General features: G+C 44.6%; 1 pseudogene; it reads left to right on the forward strand.

Moving 5' to 3' along the window:
- The first annotated feature begins 14,291 nt into the window (after positions 1 to 14,291).
- On the forward strand, positions 14,292 to 27,574 carry LOC103349582 (kelch repeat and BTB domain-containing protein 2-like; annotated as a pseudogene).
- Positions 27,575 to 27,816: the final 242 nt, after the last annotated feature.

Consider the following 27,816-nt stretch of genomic DNA (forward strand, 5'->3'; position numbering starts at 1 on the left):
TTTTTTATACAAATTTTATAAGTACAACTTTAGGAATATAGTTATTCTTACTTCCATACCTGCCCTCCCACACATACTCCCACCATTCCTCCTCCTCCCTTTCCCCTTGCCAGTTCCATTCTCCATTAAGATTAATTTTCAATTAACTTTATACACAGAATACCGACTCTGTACTAAGTAAAGCTTTCAACAATTTGCACACAAACATGCACATGCAAAAAAAATCGAGAACAAGTTTTACAGTTAATTTTCATAATACAACTCATTGAGGATAGAAGTCTTGCATGGAAAGTAAGTGCACGGTGACTCCAGTTGTTAATTTAATGACTAACACTGTTAAGTATGATGTCAGTGATCACCCAAGGCTCTTGACATGAGCTGCCAAGGCTATGGAAGCCTTTCCCTCCCCCCCCCCCCCACCAAAATCTTTTATTTAATGGGTACAAATTTCATAAGTACAACTTTAGGAATATAGTGATTTTTCCCACCATACCTGCCATCCCAGCCACACTCCCATCTCTCCTCCCCTTGCCAGTCCCATTCTCCATTAATATTCATTTTCAATTAACTTTGTACATAGAAGACCAACTCTAAGTAAAGATTTCAACAATTTATGCACACACACACACACACAACTGAGAACTAGTTTTACAGTTAACTCTAATGATATAACTAATTGAAGACAGAGGTCCTACATGGGGAGTTAGTGCGTGGTGGCTCCTGTTGTTAATTTAACAATTAAGATTCTTATGTATGATGTCAGTGACCACCCAAGGCTCTTGATATGAGCTGCCTAAGCTATGAAAGCCTTTTGAGTCCATAAACTCAATATTTGAACAGGGCCAAAGCAAAGTGGAATCTCTCCTCCCTTTAGAGAAAAGTACATCATTCTTTGATGGCCACTTCTTTCTTCTGGGGTCTGGCGCACACAGATCCTTCATGTTGAACATTTTTTGTCACAGTATCTTGGCTTTTCATGCCTGAAATGCTCTCAATGGGCTTTTTAGCCCGACCAGGAAGGCTTAAGGGCTTATTCTGATCAGAGTGTTACTTAAAGCGATTGTCATTTTATGAGTCTGCTGTGTGGACTGATTCCTATGATTGAACACTCTCTCTCTCTCTTTAGATTTTTTTTATTTTTTTAAAAATTTTTTTAACTTTTATTTAATGAATATAAATTTCCAAAGTACGGCTTATGGATTACAATGGCTTCCCCTCCATATCGTCTCTCCCACCCGCATCCCTCCGCTTTCCCACTCCCTCTGCCCTTCCATTCACATGAGGATTCATTTTCGATTCTCTTTATACACAGAAGAGCAGTTTGGCATACATTAAGTAAAGATTTCAACAGTTTGCTCCCACACAAACATAAAGTGAAAAATAATAGATGATTTTTAAAATGATGATGAAATCAGATCAGACCTATTGTCATGTTTAATCCCAGTGAGAGTCAAGTTAGGGATTGATAATTTCTTCTTCTTCTTCTTTTTTTTTTTTTTTTACAGAAGATCAGTTTAGTATACATCAAGTAAAGATTTCAACAGTTTGTACCCCCATAGAAACACAAAGCGAAATATACTGTTTGAGTACTCATTATAGCATTAAATCTCAATGTACAGCACATTAAGGACAGAGATCCTACATGAGGAGTAAGTGCACAGTGACTCCTGTTGTTGACTTCACAAATTGACACTCCTGTTTATGGCATCAGTAATCTCCCTATGCACCAGTCATGGGTTTCCAAGGCTATGGAAGCCTTTTGAGTTCTCCGACTCTTATCTTGTTTAGACAAGGTCATAGTCAAAGTGGAGGTTCTCTCCTCCCTTCAGAGAAAGGTACCTCCTTCTTTGAAGACCTGTTCTTTCCACAGGGATCTCACTCACAGAGATCTTTCATTTAGGTGGTGGTGTTGTTGTTGTTGTTGTTGTTTTTTTTTTTTTTTTTTTTTTTTTTTTTTTTTTTTTGCCAGAGTGTCTTGGCTTTCCATGCCTGAAATACTCTCATGGGCTTTTCAGCCAGATCGGAATGCCTTTAGGGCTGATTCTGAGGCCAGAGTGCTGTTTAGGACATCTGCCATTCTATGAGTCTGCTGAGTACCTCGCTTCCCATGTTGGATCACTCTCCCCTTTATTTATTCTATCGGTTAGTATTAGCAGGTACTAGACTTGTTTATGTGCTTCCTTTGACTCTTAGTCCTTTCATTATGATCAATTGTGAACTGAAATTGATCAGTTGGACTGGTGAGATGGCATTGGTACATGCCACCTTGATGGGATTAAATTGGAGTCCCCTGGTATGTTTCTAACTCTACCATTTGGGGCAAGTCAGCTTGAGCATGTCCCAAATTGTACATTTCTTCCCTCTCTTATTCCTACTCTTATGTTAAACAGGGATCGCATTTCAGTTAAATTTCAACACTTAAGAATAACTGTGTATTAATTACAGAATTAAGCCAGTCATATTAAGTAGAACAGACAAAAAAACTACTAAGAGGGATAATGTATTAAGATGTTCATTAACAGTCAGGGCTATGCTGATCAAGTCACCGTTTCTCATAGTGTCCATTTCACTTCAGGAGGTTTCCTTTTTGGTGTTCAGTCAGTTGTCACCGATCAGGGAGAACATATGGTATTTGTCCCTTTGGGACTGGCTTATTTCACTCAGCATGATGTGTTCCAGATTCCTCCATTTTGTTGCAAATGACTGGAATTCGTTGTTTCTTACTGCAGTATAGTATTCTAAAGAGTACATATCCCATAATTTCTTTATTCAGTCTACCGTTGATGGGCATTTAGGTTGGTTCCAGGTCTTAGTTATTGTGAATTGAGCTGCAATAAACATTAGGGTGCAGACCTCTTTTTTGTTTGCCAATTTAAATTCCTTTGGGTAAATTCCAAGGAGTGGGATGGCTGGGTCAAACGGTAGGGTTATCTTCAGGTTTCTGAGGAATCTCCAGACTGACTTCCATAGTGGCTTGACCAGTTTGCATTCCCACCAACAGTGGGTTAGTGTCCCTTTTTCCCCACATCCTCGCCAGCATCTGTTGTTGGTAGATTTCTGGATGTGAGCCATTCTAACCGGGGTGAGGTGAAACCTCATTGTGGTTTTGATTTGCATTTCCCTGATTGCTAATGACCTTGAACATTTTTTCATGTGCCTGTTGGCCATTTGGATTTCCTCTTTTGAAAAATGTCTATTGAGGTCCTTGGCCCATCTGTTAAGTGGGTTGTTGGTTTTGTTTTTGTGGAGTTTCTTGATCTCTTTGTAGATTCTGGTTATTAACCCTTTATCTGTTGCATAGTTCGTAAATATTTTTTCCCATTCTGTCGGTTGTCTCTTCACTCTCCTGACTGTTTCTTTTGCAGTACAGAAACTTCTCAATTTGATGCAATCCCAATAGTTGATTTTGGCTTTGACTGCCTGTGCCTCCCGGGTCTTTTCCAGAAACTCTTTGCCTGTGCCAATATCTTGAAGGGTTTCTCCAATGTTCTCTAATAACTTGATGGTGTCAGGTTGTAGATTTAGGTCTTTAATCCATGTTGAGTGGATTTTTGTGCAAGGTGTAAGGTAGGGGTCTTGCTTCATGATTCTGCACGTGGAAATCCAATTTTCCCAGCACCATTTATTGAATAGACTGTCCTTGCTCCAGGAATTAGTTTTAGATCCTTGATCAAATATAAGTTGGCTGTAGATGTTTGGGTTGATTTCTGGTGTTTCAATTCTGTTCCATTGGTCTATCCATCTGTTTCTGTACCAGTACCATGCTGTTTTGATTACAACTGCCCTGTAGTATGTCCTGAAATCTAGTATTGTGGTGCCTGCAGCTTTGTTTTTGTTGTACAAGATTGCTTTAGCTATTCGAGGTCTCTTGTGCCTCCATATAAATTTCAGCATCATTTTTTCCAGATCTGAGAAGCAGGTCTTCGGTATCTTGATTGGTATTGCATTGAATCTATAAATTGCTTTTGGGAGAATGGACATTTTGATGATGTTGATTCTTCCAATCCATGAGCATGGAAGATTTTTCCATTTCTTGGTATCCTCTTCTATTTCTTTCTTTAAGGTTTTGTAATTTTCATCGTAGAGATCTTTAACGTCCTTGGTTAAGTTTATTCCAAGGTATTTGATTGTTTTTGTAGCTATTGTGAATGGGATTGATCTTAGAACTTCTTCCTCAGCCATGACATTGTCTGTGTATACAAAGGCTGTTGATTTTTTTCCTTTTTTTTAATCTTTTATTTAATGAATATAAATTTCCAAAGTACGGCTTATGGATTACAATGGCTTCCCCTCCATACCGTCCCTCCCACCCACAACCCTCCCCTTTCACACTCCCTCTCCCCTTCCATTCACATCAAGATTCATTTTCGATTATCTTAATATACAGAAGATCAGCTTAGTATACATTAAGTAAGGATTTCAAGAGTTCGCTCCCACACAGAAACATAAAGTGAAAAATAATAGATGATTTTTTTTAAATGATGATGAAATCAGATCAGACCTATTGTCATGTTTAATCCCAGTGAGAGTCAAGTTGGGAGTTGATAATTTCTTTTTTTTTTTAACAGAAGATCAGTTTAGTATACATCAAGTAAAGATTTCAACAGTTTGCACCCCCATAGAAACACAAAGTGAAATCTACTGTTTGAGTACTCATTATAGCATTAAGCCTCAATGTACAGCACATTAAGGACAGAGATCCTACATGAGGAGTAAGTGCACAGTGACTCCTGTTGTTGACTTTACAAATTGACACTCCTGTTTATGGCATCAGTAATCTCCCTATGCACCAGTCATGAGTTTCCAAGGCTATGGAAGTCCCTTGAGTTCTCCGACTCTTATCTTGTTTAGACAAGGTCATAGTCAAAGTGGAGGTTCTCTCCTCCCTTCAGAGAAAGGTACCTCCTTCTTTGAAGGCCTGTTCTTTCCACTGGGATCTCACTCACAGAGATCTTTTTGCCAGAGTGTCTTGGCTTTCCATAAGGCTGTTGATTTTTTGCATTGATTTTATACCCTGCTACTTTGCCAAACACTTCTATGAGTTCCAATAGTCTCTTAGTAGAGTTCTTTGGGTCCCCTAAATAAACAATCATATCATCTGCAAAGAGGGATAGTTTGAGTTCTTCCTTCCCAATTTGTATCCCTTTAATTTCTTTTTCTTGCCTAATAGCTCTGGCTGGAACTTCCAGAACTATATTGAATAGCAGTGGTGAGAGTGGGCATCCCTGTCTGGTACCAGATCTCAGTGGAAATGCTTCCAACTTTTCCCCATTCAATAGGATGTTGGCTGTGGGTTTTTCATAGATTGCTTTGATTGTATTGAGGAATGTTCCTACCAAACCCAGTTTGCTTAGAGTTTTCATCATGAACGGGTGTTGTATTTTATCAAATGCTTTCTCGGCAAATATTGAGATAATCATATGGTTTTTCTTCTGCAGTCTGTTAATGTGGTGTATCACATTGATTGTCTTGCGCACATTAAACCATCCCTGCATACCAGGGATAAATCCCACTTGGTCTGGGTGGATGATCTTTCTGATGTGTTGTTGCATTCTATTGGCGAGAATTTTATTGAGGATTTTTGCATCTATGTTCATCAGGGATATTGGTCTGTAATTCTCTTCCACTGCTGCATCTTTTTCTGGCTTAGGAATTAAGGTGATGCTGGCTTCATAGAAAGAATTTGGGAGGATTCCCTGTTCTTCGATTGTTCTGAATAGTTTGAGAAGAATTGGAGTCAGTTCTTCTTTAAATGTCTGGTAGAATTCAGCAGTGAATCCATCTGGTCCTGGGCTTTTCTTTGTTGGGAGGGCCTTTATTACTGTTTCAATTTCTGTCTCAGTTATGGGTCTGTTTAGGTTTTCGATGTCTTCCTGGTTCAATTTAGGTAGGTTGCATGTGTCCAGGAATCTATCCATTTCTGATAGGTTTCCCTGTTTGCTGGCATGCAAGTCCTTGTAGTAATTTCTGATGATTCTTTTTATTTCTGTGGTGTCTGTTGTTACATTTCCTTTTTCATCTCTGATTTTATTGATTTGGGTCTTTTCTCTTCTTTTTTTAGTTGGTTGGGCCAATGGGGTGTCAATTTTGTTTATTTTTTCAAAAAACCAGCTCCTCGTTTGGCTGATTTTTTGTAATGTTTTTCTTGATTCAATCCTGTTGATTTCTTCTCTGATTTCAATTATTTCTCTTCTCCTACTAGATTTGGGTCTGGTTTGCTGTAGGTTTTCTAGATCCTTGAGGTGAATTGAAAGCTCATCTATTTGGTGCCTTTCCAATTTCTTGATGTAGGCACCTATTGATATAAACTTTCCTCTTAACACTGCTTTTGCTGTGTCCCATAAGTTTTGGTATGTTGTGCTGTTATCCTCATTTACTTCCAGAAAATTTTTGATTTCTCTTTTAATTTCTTCTATGACCCATTGTTCATTCAGGAGCATGTTGTTCAATCTCCATGTGTTTGCGTGTGCTCTAGGGATTCCTGAGTTGCTAATTTCCAACTTCATTCCTTTATGGTCTGAGAAGCTGCATGGTATGATTCTAATTCTTTTGAATTTGCTGAGACTTGCTTTATGGCCTAGTATGTGGTCAATCCTAGAGAAGGTTCCATGTACTGCTGAGAAGAATGTAAAATCTTTAGCTGTAGGATTGAAAGTTCCGTAGATATCTGTTATATCCATTTGGGCTATAGTGTCATTTAAATCTACTGTATCCTTGTTGATCTTCTGTCCTATTGATCTGTCTATTTCTGAGAGTGGGGTATTGAAGTCCCCCAGTACTATTGTATTGGGGTCTAAGTCTCCCTTTAAGTCCATTAACAAATCTTTTAGATAAACTGGTGCCCTGTAGTTAGGTGCATATACATTGATAATTGTTATATCTTCCTGTTGAATTGATCCCTTAATCATTATGTAGTGTCCCTCTTTGTCTCTCTTAACAGTTTTTGTGGTAAAGTTTATGTTGTCCGATATTAAGATGGCTATGCCCGCTCTTTTTTCATTTCTGTTTGCATGGTATATCTTTTTGCAGCCTTTCAGTCTGTATGGATCTTTGTTGGAAAGATGTGTTTCTTGTAAGCAGCAAATAGATGGGTTTTGTTCCTTAACCCAATCAGCCAATCTGTGTCTTTTCACTGGACAGTTCAGGCCATTAACGTTCAATGTGACTATTGATAAGTGGTAACTTTGCCCTGTCATTTGCCAAAGATAAGTTCAAATATATGCTTTGAATTCCCTGTGATCTTTTGCTGTGAGGTTTCCTTCCTTTATCTTCTTTCATATTGATGACCGTGTTTCTGTGTTTCTGTGTGTAACACATCTTTAAGCATCTGTTGCAGGGCAGGATGAGTGGCAACAAATTCTTTCAATTTCTGTTTGCAATGAAAAGTCTTTATTTCACCTTCATTCACAAATGAGAGCTTTGCAGGATATAATATTCTGGGCTGGCAGTTTTTCTCTCTTAGTACCTGGGCTATATCTCGCCATTCCCTCCTAGCTTGTAGAGTTTCTGATGAGATGTCACCTGTGAGTCTGATTGGAGATCCTCTGAGAGTAATCTGACGTTTCTCTCTTGCACATTTTAGGATCTTTTCTTTATGTTTCACTGTGGAGAGTTTAATTACAGCGTTTCGTGGTGAGGATCTCTTTTGGTCATGTTTATTAGGGGTTCTATGAGCTTCCTGTACTAGGATTTCTCTGTCCTTCTCCAAACCTGGGAAATTTTCTGCTAATATCTCACTAAAAAGGCCTTCTAATCCTTTCTCCCTCTCCATGCCTTCAGGAACTCCTAGAACCCGAATGTTGGGTTTTTTAATAGTATCCTGAAGATTCCTGACAATATGTTTTAGATTTCTAATTTCCTCTTCTTTTCTTTGGTCTGACTGTATCCTTTCCTGTTCTCTGTCTTCTAAGTCCGATATTCTCTCTTCTGCTTCACCCATTCTGTTTGTAAGGCTCTGTATTGTGTTTTTCATTTGATCTATGAATTCTTCACTTCAGTCACTATCACAGTTTCCTGTTGTACTAGTTGTTTTGTTTCATTTTGATTCCTCCTTAATATTTCATTTTCACGAGAGAGATTTTCTATCTTGTCCATTAAGGATTTCTGTAGTTCAAGATTTTGTTTTTGACAGGTCTTCAAAGAAGGAGGTACCTTTCTCTGAAGGGAGGAGAGAACCTCCACTTTGACTATGACCTTGTCTGAACAAGATAAGAGTCGGAGAACTCAAGGGGCTTCCATAGCCTAGGAAACTCATGACTGGTGTATAGGGAGATTACTGATGCCATAAACAGGAGTGTCAATTGGTAAAGTCAACAACAGGAGTCACTGTGCACTTACTCCTCATGTAGGATCTCTGTCCTTAATGTGCTGTACATTGAGGCTTAATGCTATAACGAGTACTCAAACAGTAGATTTCACTTTGTGTTTCTATGGGGGCGCAAACTGTTGAAATCTTTACTTAATGTATACTAAACTGATCTTCTGTTAAAAAAAAAAGAAATTATCAATTCCCAACTTGACTCTCACTGGGATTAAACATGACAATAGGTCTGATCTTATTTCAACATCATTTAAAAAATCATCTATTATTTTTCACTTTATGTTTCTGTGTGGGAGCAAACTGTTGAAATCTTTACTTAATGTATGCTAAACTGATCTTCTGTATATAAAGAGAATCGAAAATGAATCTTGATGTGAATGGAAGGGGAGAGGGAGTGGGAAAGGGGAGGGTTGCGGGTGGGAGGGACGTTATGGGGGGGAAGCCATTGTAATCCATAAGCTGTACTTTGTAAATTTATATTCATTAAATAAAAGTTAAAAAAATATAAACTAATTAAAAAATAAAAATAAAAAAGTAGTTAATAATATCTAGTATTCTAATTTTATCCATTATCTCAATAATATCTTAACAATTTTTCTTGTCTTTTTTTATACGATTGACTTGCTAATAAACTGGTGCCTTATTTTAATTGGAAAAAAAAATAGAATTTGTTTTTGAGAACTTCTTAATGTTCTTATCAATTTTTTGAGATCTGCTTCTTGCATTTCTTCTATCTCATCATCTTCATCTTGAATTGGGGTGTCTTTTTCATTTGAGGGCGTCATGGTGACTTCATTGATTTTATTACCTCGGTTTTTGTGTTTGTTATTTGGCATATTGGAGATATTTGGTTTCTTCACTGTGGTGCTTTTTCTTGTTATACTATGACTCTAGATTAAGTGGACTATCTGTTTTTGATGGAGCCTTAGGGCTTGAGATGGGTGTGGCCTGAGAGGTCTGTTTGGTGTGCCAAAGGTGACACTCCCAGGTTAGGCGTGGTAAACCTCTCTCTCTCTTTCTTTTTTTGATTCAAAAGGGAAGTAATTCCGCACAGCTGAACGAAGTTGGAGGTAGTTAGCAGGCAAATGCTATACCCACAGGAGCCAGAGATCGGAAGCTCTTTCCCAAGGACCACACAGGGAATCTGTTCGGCCCTCAGAGTGGGCTCAAAGTCTCCTTCAGTCTCCCACTGGGTTGCCAAAGTTACGGAATTGTAGCATCTCTGGAGAGTGCTCACATGAATTCTGTGAGTTCTCTCCCCCACTGTCTCTTTTTTCACAGTCTCAGTTCAGTAGCACCACAAATTTACTAGGTCCTAATCTCCTGTTAATTTGCCCCGCCCAGAGTCAGGTTTTTCTGCTAGGCTCAGGGCCGGTGCAGACCTGAGGTTGCTCTGCTTATGACGTATGTCCAAAATGGCGCCTGCTCTTTGTCTTGCTCGCCCTTGAGAGGTGAGCGGAGAGAGAGAAACCCGTGTCCGTACCAGTCACCCTTTTTTGTTCTCTCTCTCTCTCTTCCAGTTAGCCTGGTGAACTTTTCCCCCCCGGGGGTCGTTCCCTCTAGTCTCCTCTCTCCGCTTGCCTGCCGGTGTCTCGGGCTATTGAGGTTTGGCTCACCTCGCGTTCCAGTGCTGGTGTGTTGAGTCTGCCGCTGGTGTCCCGAACTGTGGGCTCCCAAGCTCTCCACGCAGGTCCACTGTGAATCACGCGTTCCGGAAGAGTTTCTTCTGCTGTTTCCTCCCCTACTCTTCCTTGAACCTGCAGTATCTCCACTTTTATTAAACTATCTCTCCCCGGACTATCAGTGTGCTCCCTTCCTATTCCGCCATCTTGCCTCCTCCGGCCAAGAAGGGTTTCATACCATGCGGAGTCAAGGTGAGACATCAGCTTTGTGGCTGACTTTGAATATGGCGGGTCTATATCTTAAGGAGTGTAGGCAAACTGATGACAGAGCAGTGTGTGGACAACAGCCAGCAAAGAAACGGGGACCTCAGCTCTGCAGCCATGGGGCACTCAGCTCTGCTCACAAGTTGACGAGTTTGCACGTGGGTTCTTTCCAAGCCCCCAGGTGAAATGCAATCCAGTTGACCCCTTGATTTCAGTCTTGAGACCCAGACAGTGCATTCTCGGATTTCTGACCTACACAGCTGTGAGCTAATCCACAGTTGGTGTTACACAGCAATAGAAAACATTACACATGGTGTGTCTTTTTTGCATTCTTCTACTTTCAGCTAATCTCTGTCCTTAAAGCAGATCTCTTGTAAGCAGTATATATGTAGGCATCATTTTTATCTTGTCTAATGATCTTTGTTAATTGGAGTGTTTAATCCATTTACATTTAATGTCATTGCTAGTATAGTTAGATTTAAATTTCTCATATCTTGTTATTTGTTTAATCTGTTTATTTACCCTTTCTTGCTTTTCTGTAAATTAACCAGAAGGTTTTCATTATCTCATTTTTTACTCTAGTCAATGTAATATATACTCACTAATTATTTAGAGCAGTGGTTCTAAAAACTAACTTCATAATAACTCTGAGACATTATTTGCCTTTTTCACTCTTGTTCTCTTGAATAAACAGTGAGGTTTTCCAGAAACTACATGACATGTGATATTGCAGAAGATTTAGTGCAGAAGGAAATATGCTAATTCACCTATCTTAAGCCCTTGTTACAAACTTGATAGTATCCAACCCCTCCACCCACCACCCCTGCCAAAACTCCTGTATAGAAGCCCTAACACCCAGCATCTCAGAATGTGACTCTATCTGGAAATAGAATCCTGAAAGATGTGATTAATTAAAGAAGAGAGCCTGAGGATCAGCCCTACCCCAATCCAACCACTTTCCTAATAAGAAGGGGACATTAGAACACTGCGAGACAAGAGAGAAGCTATCAGCAACCCAAGGAGAGGAACCTCAAGAGAAGCCAACCCTTCAGGCATTTTGATGTTGGACCTCCATCCAACATCCAGAATTGTGCGAAAACTGATTTCTATCCTGTAAGCTGTCCAGTCTGTGGTATTTTATTACCACAGCCCTGCAAACTAAGACGTTAAAGAGACGTGCCAAAATGGAAAACAATGCCACTCTTTGCATCTCATTTTTTGTCTTAAAATATTTGTATTAAAATCACATTTTCCAATATCATGGTGTGGGTTATGTTTTCAATAAATATTGTTAACTTTTATCATTTTAATTTCAAATACCAGGGCCAGCTCTGTGGCATAGTAGGTAAAGCCACAGCCTGCAGTGCGGGCATCCCATATGGGCGCCGGATTGAGTCCCGGCTGCTCCACTTCTGATCCAGCTCTCTGCTATGGCCTGGGAAAGCACTGGAAGATGGCTCAAGTCCTTGAGCCCCTGCACCTGCATGGGAGACCTGGAAGAAGCTCCTGGCTCCTGGCTTCGATTCAACGCAGCTCTGGCTGTTGTGGCCAGTTTGGGAGTGAACCAGCAGATGGAAGACCTCTCTCTTTGCCTCTCCTTTTCCCTCTTTGTAACTCTGACTTGGATACTTGGGTCTCTGTCACCCACATGGGCAACCCAGATGAAGCTCCAGGCTCCTGGCTTTGGTCTGGTCCAGCCCAGCTGTTGCAGGCATTTGAGGGGAGTAGAAGATCAGTTCAAAGATTGTTTGTGTGAGTGTGTCTAGGTCACCGTGCCTTTCAACAATCTCTGTCTCTCTGTCTCTCTCTCTCTCTGCCTTTCAAATAAATAAAAATTGTACATGGGGGAAGATACCATTTTAAATAGTTATGAGTTTCTTATATTCATTTTTCTCTAGCTACTTACTAGTTTCTCTTTGCCCTTGGGTTTTTTATGTTTCACTGCAACGTCCCTAGGTGTAGACTTTGTTTTTAAATCATAGTTGAAATTTGTAGAGCTTGAGACAGTCCTGTGATGTCTTTCATCAGTAGGAATATTTTCAGCTGGCTTTCTTCAGATATTGCATCTGTCCCATTACCTCTCTCCCCCTCATTCCAATTCCAATTACAGATGGGCTAGAACTCTACACTGAGTTCCGAATGTCTCGTCATTTGCAATATTTCCCATCTTTTTTTTTATCTTTCTGTGCATCAAAGTGGATACCTTTTGCTCACCTGTATTTCTGTCTTCTAACATCTGTTGTACTTGCTTTTAATCTATTAAACCTGTCTTAATTTTTCATCAGTTTATTTCTGAAATTTTCATCTTATTTGGATTCTAATTATCTGCTGACACCCTGCATACTTTGCTCTGTTTTGCTGGTTGTTGTAGTGCTGTTTAAGTCCTTGGCTCTTAACTGCAATAGCTTCTTCACTTCTGGGTTTATTCCTATTTCCTGTTGTCTGGTCACATGAACTTTTTTTTATGTCTCCACATACCTTCCACTATTTCATTTGATACCAGAAAGTATGGATGAGACCACTGTAGGGAGCCCTAATTTATCTTCCACCAAAGTGGGCTAAGCTTTATTTCAGCAGTATTCTAGTGGGTCACCCCAATCCCATTGATGGTCAGCTTAGGACTTTGCTTTGGTTTTGCTTCCTGGGAGCCAGTGGAAGCTCCAAGGTGTTTACTGAGCTCCTCTGACTTGGCACAGCTTGATCCTGAGTTATAATCTCTGCCTTTGCAACCTTGGGGAGTTGCTGGAATTTATGTTCATCCTTTGTCACCATCACACTGTTTAGAAGTCAGCTAAAGATCTGTGGCACATCTGTCAGTCAGCTAATGTGTGGGAATATTCACGGAACCATTGTGCATAGCCAAAACAGGGGAACAACCCAAACTGGTGAATGAATAAATGAAATATAGTATTGCCACACAATGGAATTGTATTCCCCAACAAAAGAGAATGCAGTAGTGAGAAGTGCAGTAACAGAAATCCTGGAAACATGCAAAAACCAGAGGAAAGTAGTTGAATGAGCTATGTGGCAAAGCCTTCTAACCTAGCTGTAAAAAAAACTAAAAAAATCAAGGAAGAAGGCTGGCGCTGCAGCTCAATAGGCTAATCCCCCACCTTGCAGCGCCGGCACACCTGGTTCTAGTCCCGGTCGGGGCGCTGGATTCTGTCCCGGTTGCCCCTCTTCCAGTCCAGCTCTCTGCTGTGCTTGGGCCCTGCACCCGCATGGGAGATCAGGAGGAAGCACCTAGCTCCTGGCTTCAGATAGGCACAGTGTACCGGCTGCAGCAGCCATTTGGGGAGTGAACCAACGGAAGGAAGACCTTTTTCTCTGTCTCTCTCTTACTGTCTAACTCTGCCTGTCAAAAAAAAAAAAAAAAAATCAAAGAAGAATGCTGTGAGCTGCTAGGGATGGGTTTTCCAGGATAAAGTGGCCAGAAAGAGTGGAAAACTTAAGTGCAAAAGGGTATTTATGGTCTGCTTTGCTTTGTAATAGGAAGGCGATCACAAAGGCATCTTCTCTGCCCAGGTGTGCAGAAGAATGCAGGAATGATCAGCCACTGAAGAGATTATTTACAGGGGTGGTTGGCAAATGGGCAGAAGGTAGGGGAAATGGGGGTCATTGAGATGATGGGACAGTGGCAGAGGCTTTAATACAGCCTTTTCTATAATCCAGACACTTGGAATTATGGTTATATTTCACATAAGCAAGAATGCAAGAAAATATACCCCCATCGGTGTGCGTGTGTTAAGGAACAACCCAACTGGATTACAAATGAGTGTCAACCGAGAGTGAAGGGCTTGGGAAGGAAAGCACTAACCCAGGGGCTGGCACTGAGGTGGAGCCACCCCTTAGGGTGCCAGCGGGACACGGGATCATTGCTTTCATTTTTTACATTTCCGTAATGTCCAAATGTTCTAAAACGGGTCTTAGTTTTGCACCTGTGCTTACTGCCAAGTGACAAAGTCACTTCCTGAGTGTGGCCGCGGGGTCTTTCTGGCCACTTCCATCTGGACGCTGGGGACCGGAGCCCTGGGGCAGCACGCGCGAACCCCGGCCTTCGCTGCTGCGCGCTGACCGCGTTGCGGATGCCGCAGCCACTGCCCGGCCTCGCTGGGACTGCGGCTCCCGACCTCAGCGCAGGCTCTGAGCCCCGGGAGCCAGCAGCCTGCAAAGCTCTGGGGCTGCAGGGACGAAGCCGCCCAGACCTGCAGCCGCGCAGCAGAGCAGAAGTGAGCTAGCTCTTTCCTGTTTGATCTGAAACGCATCAAAAAAAAAAAAAAAAAATTACAGGAGCAAGTGGCCAGGGTGCATAATGAAAGAGCTTTAAAGCATCAAAAGTCAGCGTCGTCTGTGCGGGTGGCCTTGTGGTGCGATGGTAGTGCGTCTGACTCCGGATCAGAAGGTTCCCTGTTCAAGTCACATCCGGATCATGTCTGATTCCCAAGGTGTCATTTTCTAGGTGACCTGGGGTCACAGGCTCCAAGTTGGAGCCCTATCTGGCCAAGACTTCCCTGGCCCTAGTGGGGTTACCTGCTCACCTGTGCTGTCCCTCCCCCACTGATGGGGAAGCCATATTAAAAAGAGTCACTTTTAAACAAATGAAAAGGGACCTCTTTCATACTAAGAGAACTGACAATGAAAATGTAAATTTCAACGGGTTGAGTTGCTATCCCAACCTCTGAGATTGGTGGGGTCAAAAAGTGGATGGTGAATTGCATTACTCCCTCATCAAAACTAATGCTTGGGCCCCTACTACCTACACCAGGAGACCTGGATGAAGCTCTTAGCTCCTGACTTCAGCTTGGCCCAGTGCTAGTGGTTGTAACCAAGTAGAGAGAACCAGGGGATGGAAAATCTACCCCCCACCACCACTCCAACTCTGAATTTCAAAAATAAATAAATAAATCTGAAAAAGAAGAAGATACAGGCATTCCAGAGCCAGTGTTACAACACAACAAGTTGGCTTCTGTTATATCTTAATGTTAGCCATCGCAAAACACACCGGACACCGGAGTAAGGGAAAGGGTTTATTGGGGAACACCCTACAAACTGGAGTGAAGGGGTGGTGAAGGAAAAGAGAGACAGAGAGGAGGGAGAAGAGAGACGAGAGGAGGAGAGGAGTCAAGAGAGGCTAAGAGGGTGCAGGAGAGAAGGATCGAGAGAGCATGTGTGTAGGAACAGGCCCTTTTAAAACTTTGCCTGAGGGCGGGCAGGGAAGCAGGAGCAGCGAATCCCATTAGGATGGGGGTGGAGCCTGGCTCAGGTAGCTGGGCCATGCGGCCACCTGGCTAAAACTGCGCCAGTTTCCTAACAGCTTCCACTTGTGATTCCAGCATTCCACTTGAGTGCCAGTTCGAGTCCCAGCTGCTCCACTTGGCAACCCAGGTGCCTTAGCAGGAGATGGCCCAGGTGCTTGGGAGAGAGCTGGATGGACTTCAGGTTCCCCACTTCAGTCTGACCCATCCCCAGTTGCTGCAGCCATTTGGGGAGTGAACCAGCAGGTGGAAGATTTCTCTCTCTCTCTCTCTCTCTCTCTCTCTCTCTCTCTCTCTCTCCATATCTCTCTGTAACTCTGCCTTTCAAATAAACAAGTCTTAAAAATAAATAAATAAAAAGATACAGTCATACCATGTAACTACTGTTTGCTAAAGTAAATCCTGTCATTAAGCTTTATTCCCATAGATTCTAAATTTTGAAAGCCCTACCTTCTAACAGTGATGTGAAGATCTACAACATTCTTAAATCTCATGTTTGGAGCCGACCGATAGGAAAGTGAGCCTCCAAGCCCGGATTCAGCCCCAGAAGTCTCTCTAAGGGTGGGTTGTGGGCAGAGCTGGTTTCCAACCTCAGAGAACTGGCAAACAGAGCCAGAGTGTGGTCTCCTCCCAGCTCTGTTTAGAGTCCTGCTCCACAGTGAGGACTCACAAGGGAAGCAGAACTCCCCCTCTGTGCTCCCAGGCCCACACTCCCTCTGCTGCCTGCCACAGCCCCAGCCACTCAGGAGCCTACCTGGGACATCATAGCTCTTGGGCGCGATTGCACCCAGTTCCCTTAGCCCCACACCAAAACCTGTGGGATGCAGCAAAAGCAACTCTTGGAGGGAAATGTACAGCAACAAAGGCATACATCAAAAAGGGTGGAAGCCAGGGCCAGCTTTATGGCACAATTGGTTAAGCCACCACCTGCAACACCGGCATCCCATATGGGCACATGAATCTCTTTTTTTAATATTTATTTATTTATTTGAAAGGCAGAGTTACAGAGAGGCAGAGGTGGGGGGGGGGAGAAAAAGAGGTCCTTCATCCACTGGTTCACTCTCCAGCTGGCCACAACAGCCAGAGCTTCACAGATCTGAAGCCAGGAGACAGGAGGTTCTTCTGGGTCTCCCACACAGGTGCAGGGGCCCAAGGGCTTGGGCCATCTTCTACTGCTTTCCCAGGCCATAGCAGAGAGCTGAATTGGAACTAGAGCAGCCAGGACTTGAACTGGCACCCCCATGGGATGCCAGCATCTAGGTGGTGGCTTTACCCGCTCCACCACAGCACCAGCCCTCAGAGAAATCTTCTATCCTCTGGTTCACTCCCCAATTAGTTGCAACAACCAAGGCTAGACCAGGCCAAAGCCAAGAGCCAGGAGGTTCCTATGGGTCTCCCACATTGGAGCAGGGGCCCGAGGACCTGGACCATCTTCTGCTGTTTCCCAGACCATTAGCAGAGAGCTGGAATGGAAGTGGAGCAGCCAGGACTCAAATTGGTGCCCATATGGGATGCCGGCATTGCAGGCAGTGGCTTTACCAACTACGCCACAACGCTGGTCCCAAAAAATCTTCTAAAAAACAAATAAATGAATAAGAAAGATCTTGAGTAACAACCTAACATGACCTCTAAAGGATCTAGAAAAAATAAGAACAAAGCCCAAAGTTAGTAAAGGAGGTAGGAATGATAATAAAAATCAAAACAGAAATACTCAGAAATGGAATAGACTAGAAAAACAATAGAAAAGGCCTACAAAACTGGTTTTTCAAAAAGATTTATTTATTTGGAAGGCAGTTACAGAGAGGCAGAGGCAGATAGAGAGAGGCAGAAAGACAGAGAGACAGAGAGAAAGGTCTTCCACCTGCTGGTTCACTCCCAAAATGGCTGCAACAGCCGGAACTGAACCAGTCCAAAGCCAGGAGCCAGGAGCTTCTTCTGGGTCTCCCACATGGGTGCAGGGGCCCAAGGACTTGGCCATCTTCCATTGCTCCCCCACACACATTATCAGGGAGCTGGATTGAAAGAGGATCAGCTGGGACTCAAACCAGTGCCCATATTGGATGCCGGGACTGGAAGCATTGGCTTTACCTATTATACCACAGTGCTGGCCCCTGAAAGCTGGTTTTTTGAAAAAGTAAACAGAGAGGCCAGCGCTATGGCACAGCAGGTTAATGCCCTGGTCTGAAATGCCAGCATCCCATATGGCCCCTGCACCTGCATGGGAGACCAAGTTCCTGGCTTCGGATTGATGCAGCGCGCTGGCTGTAGCAGCCATTTGGGGGGGAACCAATGGAAGGAAGACCTTTCTCTCTCTCTCTTTCTCTCTCTCTCTCACTGTCTAACTCTGCCTGTCCAAAAAAAAAAAAGAGTATTTATTTGAATGGCAGAGTTACAGAAAGGCAGAGGCAGAGGGAGAGGTCTTCCATCTGCTGGTTCCCTCCCCATATGCCGCAACAGCTGGAGCTGGGTTGATCCGAAGCAAGGAACCAGGAGCTTCTTCTGGGTCTCCCACATGGGTACAGGGGCCCAAGGACCTGGGCCATCTTCCACTGCTTTCCCAGGCCATAGAAGAGAGCTGGATTGGAAGTGGAGCAGCCAGGATTCGAACTGGTGCCCATACAGGATGCCAGAACTGCAGGCAGCAGCTTTACCTATTATGCCACAGTGCCAGCCCTGAGACTCTTAAAGTCCCCAGTATTTTTCAAAGAGAGAAAAACCCAGTCCCAATTCTGAAAGTTTTCACTCTCATTTAAAAAATCAAAACTAATTATCAAAATAAAGCCTTGGGGAAACCTTGTGAGGTTTAATAGTTTCCTCTCCTGGACTCCCATGGAAGGATCTGGAAAAGTGCAGTTAGGAAAAAACACTGCCTTTCAGCAGGATCATGCTGGGATCCATATGGGGAACTAGGCAGGAAGACTAGGCAGAAACAGGGGAGCTAGAATTTCTGCCAGCCCTGTACTGTAACCCTAATCCCCTCACTTTCCTAGGATGCACCTGTGGTTTGCCCAGGACCAGGAAAGAGAAGACACCATGAGGTCTTTGAGGAAGTTAAAATCTACATAGAGGTGCCATAAAACCTCCAGGAAGCCTCACACCTACTATACTCTACCCTATTGGTATATTCAATCCAGGTACCGCCCCCAAGCTCTTAACAGTCTGGTCATGCGGGCAGGGCCCTCTTTGCTTATGACCATACTCAGGGATCTGTCTGGGGCCTCCTCCTCCCCTTCTCTCTCCACACAGGAACTCTGGGGCCCACTCATGACATTCAGATATCTCTCCTTGTGAAGCAGCCCACGCTCACGAGTGAAAGGATGTTCTCTCCATTATTCCAATAAATGCTGCCCCACTTGCGCACTGTATGTGTGCCTCCACTTTCAGTTCTCTCTGTGCAATAAAGGTTAAGACACACAGGCCCATAACAGATCACCCTACTCATTGATGAATCTATTTTGTTCACAGATAGAAGGCATTTTGGGACATATTCATGCAATTGAAACTTTTCTCCCTTTGCCCTGGGCTTTGGCTGTTACTCTAGTTCTGCAGTTGATTTATTTTCCTGGCCTCTCCTCACCAGAAGTGATGCACACAACTCTATGAGAGAAGGGCCTGAGCCATGTCCATGGCCTGCCTTCCAGAGAATTCCCTGTCAGATGAAGGCACGATCTACACACCTCCTGGGAGTCGGTTACACCAAATCAGTCCTCTTGATGCTCTTATTCTACTGGCCTTTTCAAATCAAATGAATAATCCATTTGGTCAGTAGAGGCAACATCCAGACACAAACATCCCATATGTACATCAGTTTGAGTCTCGGCTCCTCCACTTCAGATCCAACTCCCTGTTAGTGTGCCTGGGAAAACAGCAGAAGATGGCCCATATGTGAGACCTGGAAGAAGCTCCTTGTTTCCATTGTCAGCTTGGCTAACCCTGGCCATCCCAGCCATTTGGGAAAACTAAGAAGCAATGGCAGGGGCTGGCGCAGTGGCATAATGGGTAAAGCCACCACCTGCAGTGCTGGCATACCATGTGGGTACTGGATTGAGTCACAACTGTTCTACTTTTTTTTTTTTTAAAGAATAGCACAGCTATCTTTTTTATCTTTTAATTTTTTTATTTGACAGGTAGAGTTACAGACAGTGAGAGACACAGAGAGAAAGGTCTTCCTTTCGTTGGTGCACTCCCCAAATGGCCGCTACAGCCGGCGCTGTGCCAATCTGAAGCCAGGAGCCAGGAGCTTCTTCCTGGTCTCCCATGCGGGTGCAGGGGCCCAAGCACCTGGGCCATTGTCCACTGCCCTCCCGGGCCACAGCAGAGAGCTGGATTGGAAGAGGAGCAACTGGGACTAGAACCCGGCACCCATATGGGATGCCAGCACCACAGGTGGAGGATCAACCAAGTGAGCCACAGCACCAGCCCCGAATGTTCTATTTTCAATCCAGCTTTCTGCTATGGCCTGGGAAAGCAGTGGAAGATGGCCCAAGTCTTTGGGTCCTTGCACCCACGTGGGAGACCCAGAAGAAGCTCCTGGCTCCTGGCTGCAGATCAATGCAGCTCCGGCCATTGCGGCCAACTGGGGAGTGAACCAGCGGATAGACGGCCTCTCTCTCTCTCTCTCTCTCTCTCTCTCTGCCTCTTTGTAACTCTGCCTTTCAAATAAATAAATAAATTTTTCAAAGTGTTTTCCTATGTGTGTAAAGTCTAAAAGGGCACAGTCATCATGGTAACAGGAATATGAACTGATTATTAAAAACTGAATTTGACTGTGCTTTTTGATACTGACTTAAGGTTCTTCAGCCCACTTGCAAATAAGAATGCACAAGAGGCCCAACATGGACCCAGACAAAGCTGCTTGGGGGCTTCTGCCCCACCACAAGGGAGGCAAAAATGACGTGGGCTCCGCAGGTGCTAGTTTAGGACAGCTAAGCCTGAAGTCACTAACCCCCACCCATGTGTAATTCTATCCTCTCACTTGCCAATCAAAAAACCTCTTTTCCCAGCATGCATCTGCTTTATCCAGGTCTTGGGGGAAGATGCCATCAAGGGCTGGCACTTTGGCAAAGAAGGTTAAGCCTCCTCCTGCAGTGCTGGCATCCCATATGGGCCCTGGTTCATGTCTCTGCCGCTCTGTTTCTCACCCAGCTCCCTGCTAATGCACCTGGGAAAAGCAGCACAAGATGGTCCAAGTGTTTTGGGCCTCTGCACCCATGTGGGAGACTCAGATGTTGTTCCAAGATCCTGGCTTCAGCCTGGCCCAGCTCTGGACATTGCAGCCATCTGGGGAGTGAACCAGTGGATGGAAGATCTCTCTTTCTCTCTGTCTCTGTAACTCTTACTTACAAGTAAATAAATAAATCTTAAAAAAAAAAAAAAAACAACAAGAAGGTGGCGGCTCATGATTTGTGGGTTAGCACTTTCTTTCCCGTGCACGCTGTCCACAGGATAGAACGTGAATGTGTTTTTCTCTAGGACCTCACAGCATGGAATGAGTTCTCCAGGAAAGCTGCCACTTGCAAAACAGGTGCAGGATGTTAACGGACACTGTCTCAGAGGGTTGATTTTTTTTTCTTCCCGTTTTGCATCTTGTCATCAATTTCTAGTCCTCATTCTGATTCATCCCTTCTCTATATTCAGGACTGGAAAGAATCCAAAACAGTACAAAGCCACAAATATTTAACAAAAAAATGCCTGGAAGATCTGAGGTGCAAAAGGGTCCATGGAGAGCTGCGAGCTCTGTGGAGAGCAGCCTTTAATTTCTGCTCCAAAATCCACATAAGGGCTTTTGTTCCAAAGATTCATGATGCTATCTGGAAGCAAGCCCAAGCACTTAGTACAGGAACCTGCTGTCTCCCAGCAGTGAGAAGACCTGGTCTCCCAGCTAGAATGGCTCTTGGGGGCTGGCCTCGGGATGGTTGAGCTTCCTCCCTGCCACTAACACTGCAGCCCCTACCCTGTGGCTCTTGGGTTTGTTGTTTATTTTTTGTTTTTGTGTGTAAGATTTATTTATTTGAAAGGCAGGGTGACACAGAGAGATCTTCCATCTGCAGGTTCACACCCCCACCCCCGCAAATGGCTGCAATACTTGGGCCATCTTCCATTGCTTTCCCAGGCCATAGCAGAAAGCTGGATCAGAAGTGGGTAGCCAGGTCTCGAACCGGCGCCCATATGGGATGCTGGCACTGCAGGTGGTTGCTTTACCTGCTTCTTCACAGTGCCATCCCCTAACCTAACCTTTATACCCTTCATGTTGGCCAGCTTCTTGGTGTTATAACAAACACTCGAAGAAACAAATTCTATAGAGAGAAAAGGCTCAACACTTTGAAGGTTCAAGTTCAAGATCGGGCAGCCCTTATTGGTCGGTGGATAAGAACCGTGGCTGCGGGCAAAGGAGGGACCACGTGGAGAGCCAGGAAGCAGAGACAGAAGTCGGGCCCCACTCAGTTCTTCCCAGCCACCCTTCTCTTGAGAGCTACCTTCGGAGAGCACAGCCTCCCCAGTAACCTAGGCCCACCTCCTGAACACTGCAGTTGTGACGTAGGCAGGTAGGTAGCTAGGAAACAAAGAGGCACTGACCACTGCCTGCAGCATCTGCACTGCTGCCTCTTGCCACCCAAACCCCGCATGGCTGCAGGTTGGATACCTACCTCCCTCATCAGGGATCTGAGCCTCACTTCCCACCATGCGTGAGTCACCATGACAACCACACACTGGCTGCATCCCCACAAAGAGATCCCCCAAAAAAGGGACATGGAAGTGAGTGGCGCTCAAGCCCAGCCCAAATTCTGCCTCATTTAAATATTCCATTAAGGCACCACCTCCTACCCTGTAAGGGGATGACCCCGGCTCTGGTGGGGACAGCAGCTCTTCCTTGCTCACACAGAGAGGTTGGCTGGGAGTCTGAGTGTGTGCCATCCCATTCCGTAAAACGTGCTTTCCTATACACCATTCTGTCTCCTTGAGTTCTTCCACGTGGGGGACATGAACTTGGAAGAGGCCCAGCTGGGGGGTCCAAGTCTCCACCCTCTTAGTACCATTTACTTATAACTTTGGGGTTTAAATGTGTGTGTGAGTTCAGGGACCAAATCATATTCAAACTATAGCATCTCACCCCTGGTCCCTGAAACTCCTGTCCTTCTCACACACAGCAACCATTCCATTCCCAATAGGTTCAGGCCTTTTTTTAAAAATTTATTTATTTTTTATTTGAAGGGCAGAGTTACAGAAAGAGAGAGAGAGAGGGAGAGACAAAGAGAGAAAGAGTTCTTCCATCACTGGTTCACTCCCTCAAATGACTACAACAGCTGGTGTCCCTGGAACTCCATCTGAGTCTTCCACATGAGTGGCAGGGGCCCAAGTACTTGCACTATCTTCTGCTGCCTTCCCAGGTACATTAGCAAGGAGCTGGATTGGAAGTGGAGCAGCTGGGACTCATATTGGTGCTCATATGTCCATTACAAGTGGCGGCTTAACCCACTGCACCACAACACTGGCCCCTGCTTCCATTTTAATTCAGTCCAGCATTAATCCAAAAGCCCATTGTCTCATCGGTGACTGAAGATAAACTGCAGCTGTGAGCCTGTAAGAATCCAAGTGACATATTCCCAGATGCACAGGTAGCACAGGCACCGTAGACACATTTCCAATCCAGATAGAAGTAATAGGCCAACAGAAAGAATGAACTGGATCAACGTCAGACCAAGAGGCAGGAGGTCAAACAGGAAATCCTGAAGCTCCACATACAGCATCTAGAGCACACCAGGGCAGAGTTACACCCACCATGAGGCTTTGCTGGTTGCAGCCCACGTGGTTGCTCTGTGGGGCTCTGCACTGTGACTTTCCAGGGCTGGCCACTTGTCACTCTTACCCTCCTTGGTGCTAGGCTTTAGGATTTTTAGGGGCTTGGAGAAGGCCAGGAGACAGCTAGTTAAAGTAGACAAAACTTCAGCAGGGACAGAATTGGGGGTGGGGGTAAAGAGAGTAGGGGTTAGGCCTGCCTGGACAGCGGGCAGGGGGTGTGAAGCCAGCTGGCATTTTATCTGAGCAGCACGCCGAGTCTGTTCTTAAGCTACTTGTTGGGGGGGCGGGGATGCAGAGTGCGACATGGACCCTGAGAAGACGGGAGGGTGGGGATCTTGTAGCAAGGCTTCTGGGTGAAGCTTACAGCGTAGGCGAGGCTTGCCCAAGCAATAAACATTCCAGCAGCCTTTAGGCTACCTCTCTGCACCCAATTGCATAGACCCCAGTGACCTAATGGGTTCTATCTGCCTCAGTGGCCTAAGAGTTTCCAACACTGGGGTCTCACAGTGAGGCATCACCTGATCAGGAACCCCATGCCAGGAGTCCAACCCTGCAGCACAACTCTGCCTGCATCCCCATCCCCACCCCTACCAGGCTTTCCTTGGAAATCCTGGTGGAAGCCACCATGATGGCCTCATAATCCTTGCGTCCTGCACATCAGCAAAATCAGCACCATGTGGACCATGCCAAGGCCGGTCATTAGCACAAGCCACACCTGGGCCCACTTGAACCCTGGAGAGCTTCCAGTCTCAGGTGAACTCTCAGAAAGAGCCTCCTGGGTCCCGAGACACAATTTGGCGTTTTCAGTCCTCCAGACCTAGAATTTAAGAGTGGCCTTGAAGATTGCTGGGATGCACTCAAGGTCTTTCTCCCATTCTCCCATTGTCTTGCTGACAGCTGCTTTACACTTGTGCTTTTTTTTTTTTTTAAGATTTATGTATTTTGGGCTGGTGCTGTGGTGCAGCAGGTCAAAACCCTGGCCTGAGGTGCCAGCATCCCATATGGGCTATGGTTTGTGTCTGGCTCCTCCTCTTCTGATCCAGCTCTCTCCCATGGTCTGGGAAAGCAGAAGATGACCCAAGTCCTTGGGCTCCTGCATCTGTCTGGGAGACCCAGAAGAAGCTCCTGGCTCCTGGCTCTGGATCAGCACAGCTCTGGCCATAGCAGCTATTTGGGGAGTGAACCATCGGATGGAAGACCTCTCTCCCTGTCTTTACCTCTCTCTGTCTCTACCTCTCTCTGTAACTCTCTTTCAAATAAATAAAATAAATCTTTAAAAAAATAGATTTATATGTTTTATTTGAAAGGCAGAGTTGTGGGGGGATAGGTCTTCCATCTGCTGATTCACTCCCCAAATAGCTGCAATAGCCAGAGCTGAGCCAATCCAGAGCCAGGAGACAGGAGCCAGGAGCTTCTTCCGGGTCTCCCACATGGTTGCAGGGGCCTAAGCGCTTGACCCATTTTACTTGGGCCATTATTCGCTGCTTTCCCAGGCCATAGCAGAGAGATGGATGGGAAGTGGAGCAGCCGGGACTTGAACCAGTGCCCACAGGGGCTGCTGGCATTGCAGGAGGCAGTTTTATCCACTATGCCACAGCGCCAGTCCCTGGGCAATTTTCATGTGCACTAAACCCACCTTTGATTATGGTCAGATCTGCTGGTGAAATATTTCACTGTTATTCATTTTAGTTACATCACTTTTCAAGTTTCCTTTTTTTTATTATTTGACTGGCAGAATTAGAAAAAAGACAGATTTTTTCATCTACCGGTTCACTCCCTAGATGGCTGCAATAGCCAAGGCTGGACAGACAAGGGCTAAAGCTGGGAGCCAGGAGCTCCATCCAGGTCTCCTATGTGGGGCAGCAGGAACCTAACTCCTTGGGTTATTACCTGCTGCCCCCTCAGTGTGCTTTAGCAAGAAACTGAAGTCAGGATTTAGTGACAGTGCTCAGGTATGCTGATAAAGGATTCAGGCATCTTAACCAAAATCCTAACCACTAGGCTAAACACCTGCTCCCATTTTTCAAATGTTAAGATTCAGGTTCTCTATCGAAATGTGCAATCCTGACTTGAAACTTCTACATACAAGCACAGTTGTCCGGGGGTTTGTTGGAATGAAAAACATCATGAATTTTCTCTGTTATAGCACACTTTGTCCTACTGTGTGCCTGAACATTTTATTTATTTATTTGTTTATTTTTTGAGTGCCAATAAACATATATGAAAAAGTTTAGAAAAAAATTGAGGTCTCTTCCAGAAAAATTAGTCTTTGCTTCTTCCAGGTAGTCAGGGCTATGAACAGTCCTGGCATCTGTAAACCCAGTCTACAATTGAGATCCCTCACCAGGAGCTCAATTTCTACAAAAATCAGTCATTGCTAAGGGCAGAGCTCTTATGGGTCCCCATCCCAAGCCCCGGCATTTTCCCCGGTGACACCCTGAACACCACTTGCTGTTGCCATAAGCCCTGCACATGTGCACACCTGCTCAGCGTCTCGGAACCTTAGCAGTGTCTGCAGCACTGGGAGTCCACAGGGGTAGGTGGTCCTGAGGGGCAGGGAGACCTCACTTCCTTCTGGGTCTCTGTGTTCCCCCTGGATCTTGGCCTTGTGATCTTTAATGCAGTCATCCCAGTGTCTCATAATTCTGTTCACATTTCTTGTTGTTCTCACAGGGAGATGAAAGAACCCCCACCAACTCATCCGTGGCCAGAAATAAAACTCTCCCTGATCCTTGGGTCCTCCCCTCCTGAGCCTGTGGCAAGGAGTGCTCTTTCCTCACTGGCATCTTTTTTAAATTTATTTATTTATTGGAAAGGCAGAGTTATAGAGAGGCAGAGAGAGAGAGACAGAGATTTTCCATCTGATGGTTCACTCCCCAGATGGCAACAACAGCTGGAGCTGCACTGATCCAAAGCCAGGAGCCAGGAGCTTCTTCTGGGTCTCCCACATGGGTGCAGGGGCCCAAGCACTTGGGCCATCTTCCACTGCTTTCCCAGGCCATGGCAGAGAGCTGGATTGGAAGTGGAGTAGCCAGGACTTGAACCAGCACCCATATGGGATGCTGGCACTGCAGGTGGCAGCTTTACCTGCTATACCACAGCTCTGGTCCCCTCACTGGCATCTTATGCTCATCAACCCGTGGGTTTCCCCAGGACAGGGGCCATGCCCTGTCCTGTCCTCAGCACCTTACATGGCACCCCCTGCACTACAGTCACTCCAGAAGCATTCACTGGATTGGTTGGCTAGATGTGAAGGCATAAACCTTACCAAGAATTCCCCATTGACCTGTGAATTGCTTTTATTGGTTTGACACACAGCAAAATACCTGGTTTCCATAGACACCGATGCTTTTTGTCCACATAAAACCATCTTTGGTTTGTTGTGAAGGCTACATCTATGCAATTGGAGGAGATAGCGTAGGTGGAGAAGTTAATCGGAGGACCATAGAAAGATACGACACTGAGAAGGATGAGGGTCTGCGGTAAGCCCTTGGCCTTGTGCATGACAGTGGAGTGCCACTGTTGTGCTTCATGATTGCATTTCTGTGATCATGTACTGTTATTTTCCAAAGTCTGATTCATGGGTAGAAATGGCCATGAGACAGACTAGCAGGTACTTTGCCTCAGCTGCAGCTTTTGGTGATAAAATTTTCTATATTGGAGGATTGCATATTGCTACCAATTCTGGCATCAGACTCCCTTCTGGCACTGTAGATGGGTCTTCAGTAACTGTGGAAATATATCATGGAAATAAAAATGAGTGGAAAATGGCAGCCAACATCCCTGCTAAGAGGTATTCTGACCCCTGTGTTAGAGCTGTCGTGATCTCAGATTCTCTGTGTGTGTTTATGCAGGAAGCACACTTAGATGAGCAAGCTAAGTATGTCACCTACCAATATGATGTAGAACTTGACCAGTGGTCTCTGCGACAGCATATATCTGAACGTGTACTGTGGGACTTGGGCAGAGTTTTTTTTTTATTTTTTGACAGGCAGAGTGGATAGTGAGAGAGAGAGACAGAGAGAAAGGTCTTCCTTTGCCATTGGTTCACCCTCCAATGGCTGCCACGGCCGGCGCACTGCGGCCAGCGCACCGTGCTGATCCGATGGCAGGAGCCAGGTGCTTCTCCTGGTCTGGGCAGAGATTTTTGATGCACTGTGGGGAAACTTTACCCGTGCTTCCTTGAAGAATCTCCATGGAAACCACCAACTTATCTCTTCTCACCAGATGGGACAGAGGAATTTGAACTGGATGGAGAAATGGTTGCCCTGCCACCTGTATAGTTGGGGAATTCAGGGAGTGCATGTCTGATTTATGTGCTTTATCATTTGTTTGCTAAATGAGAGGCTATGAAAGGACTAAATAGGAGTACGTAAAAAATCTATCTTTGATACATTTTATTTTTATGCCCTACTTAATATTTGCATCAGTATAATATATATACATATATATATATCAGTGAGTCTTACAGAAAGATATGCTTCTGTAATATGAAATAGGTTATTCAGTAATTGAGAAACTTTCACATGTATCATGAGAGCATAAGAATCTGGAT

The sequence above is a fragment of the Oryctolagus cuniculus genome, chromosome 14, assembly GCF_964237555.1.
Source record: "Oryctolagus cuniculus chromosome 14, mOryCun1.1, whole genome shotgun sequence".
Classification (NCBI taxonomy): domain Eukaryota; kingdom Metazoa; phylum Chordata; class Mammalia; order Lagomorpha; family Leporidae; genus Oryctolagus; species Oryctolagus cuniculus.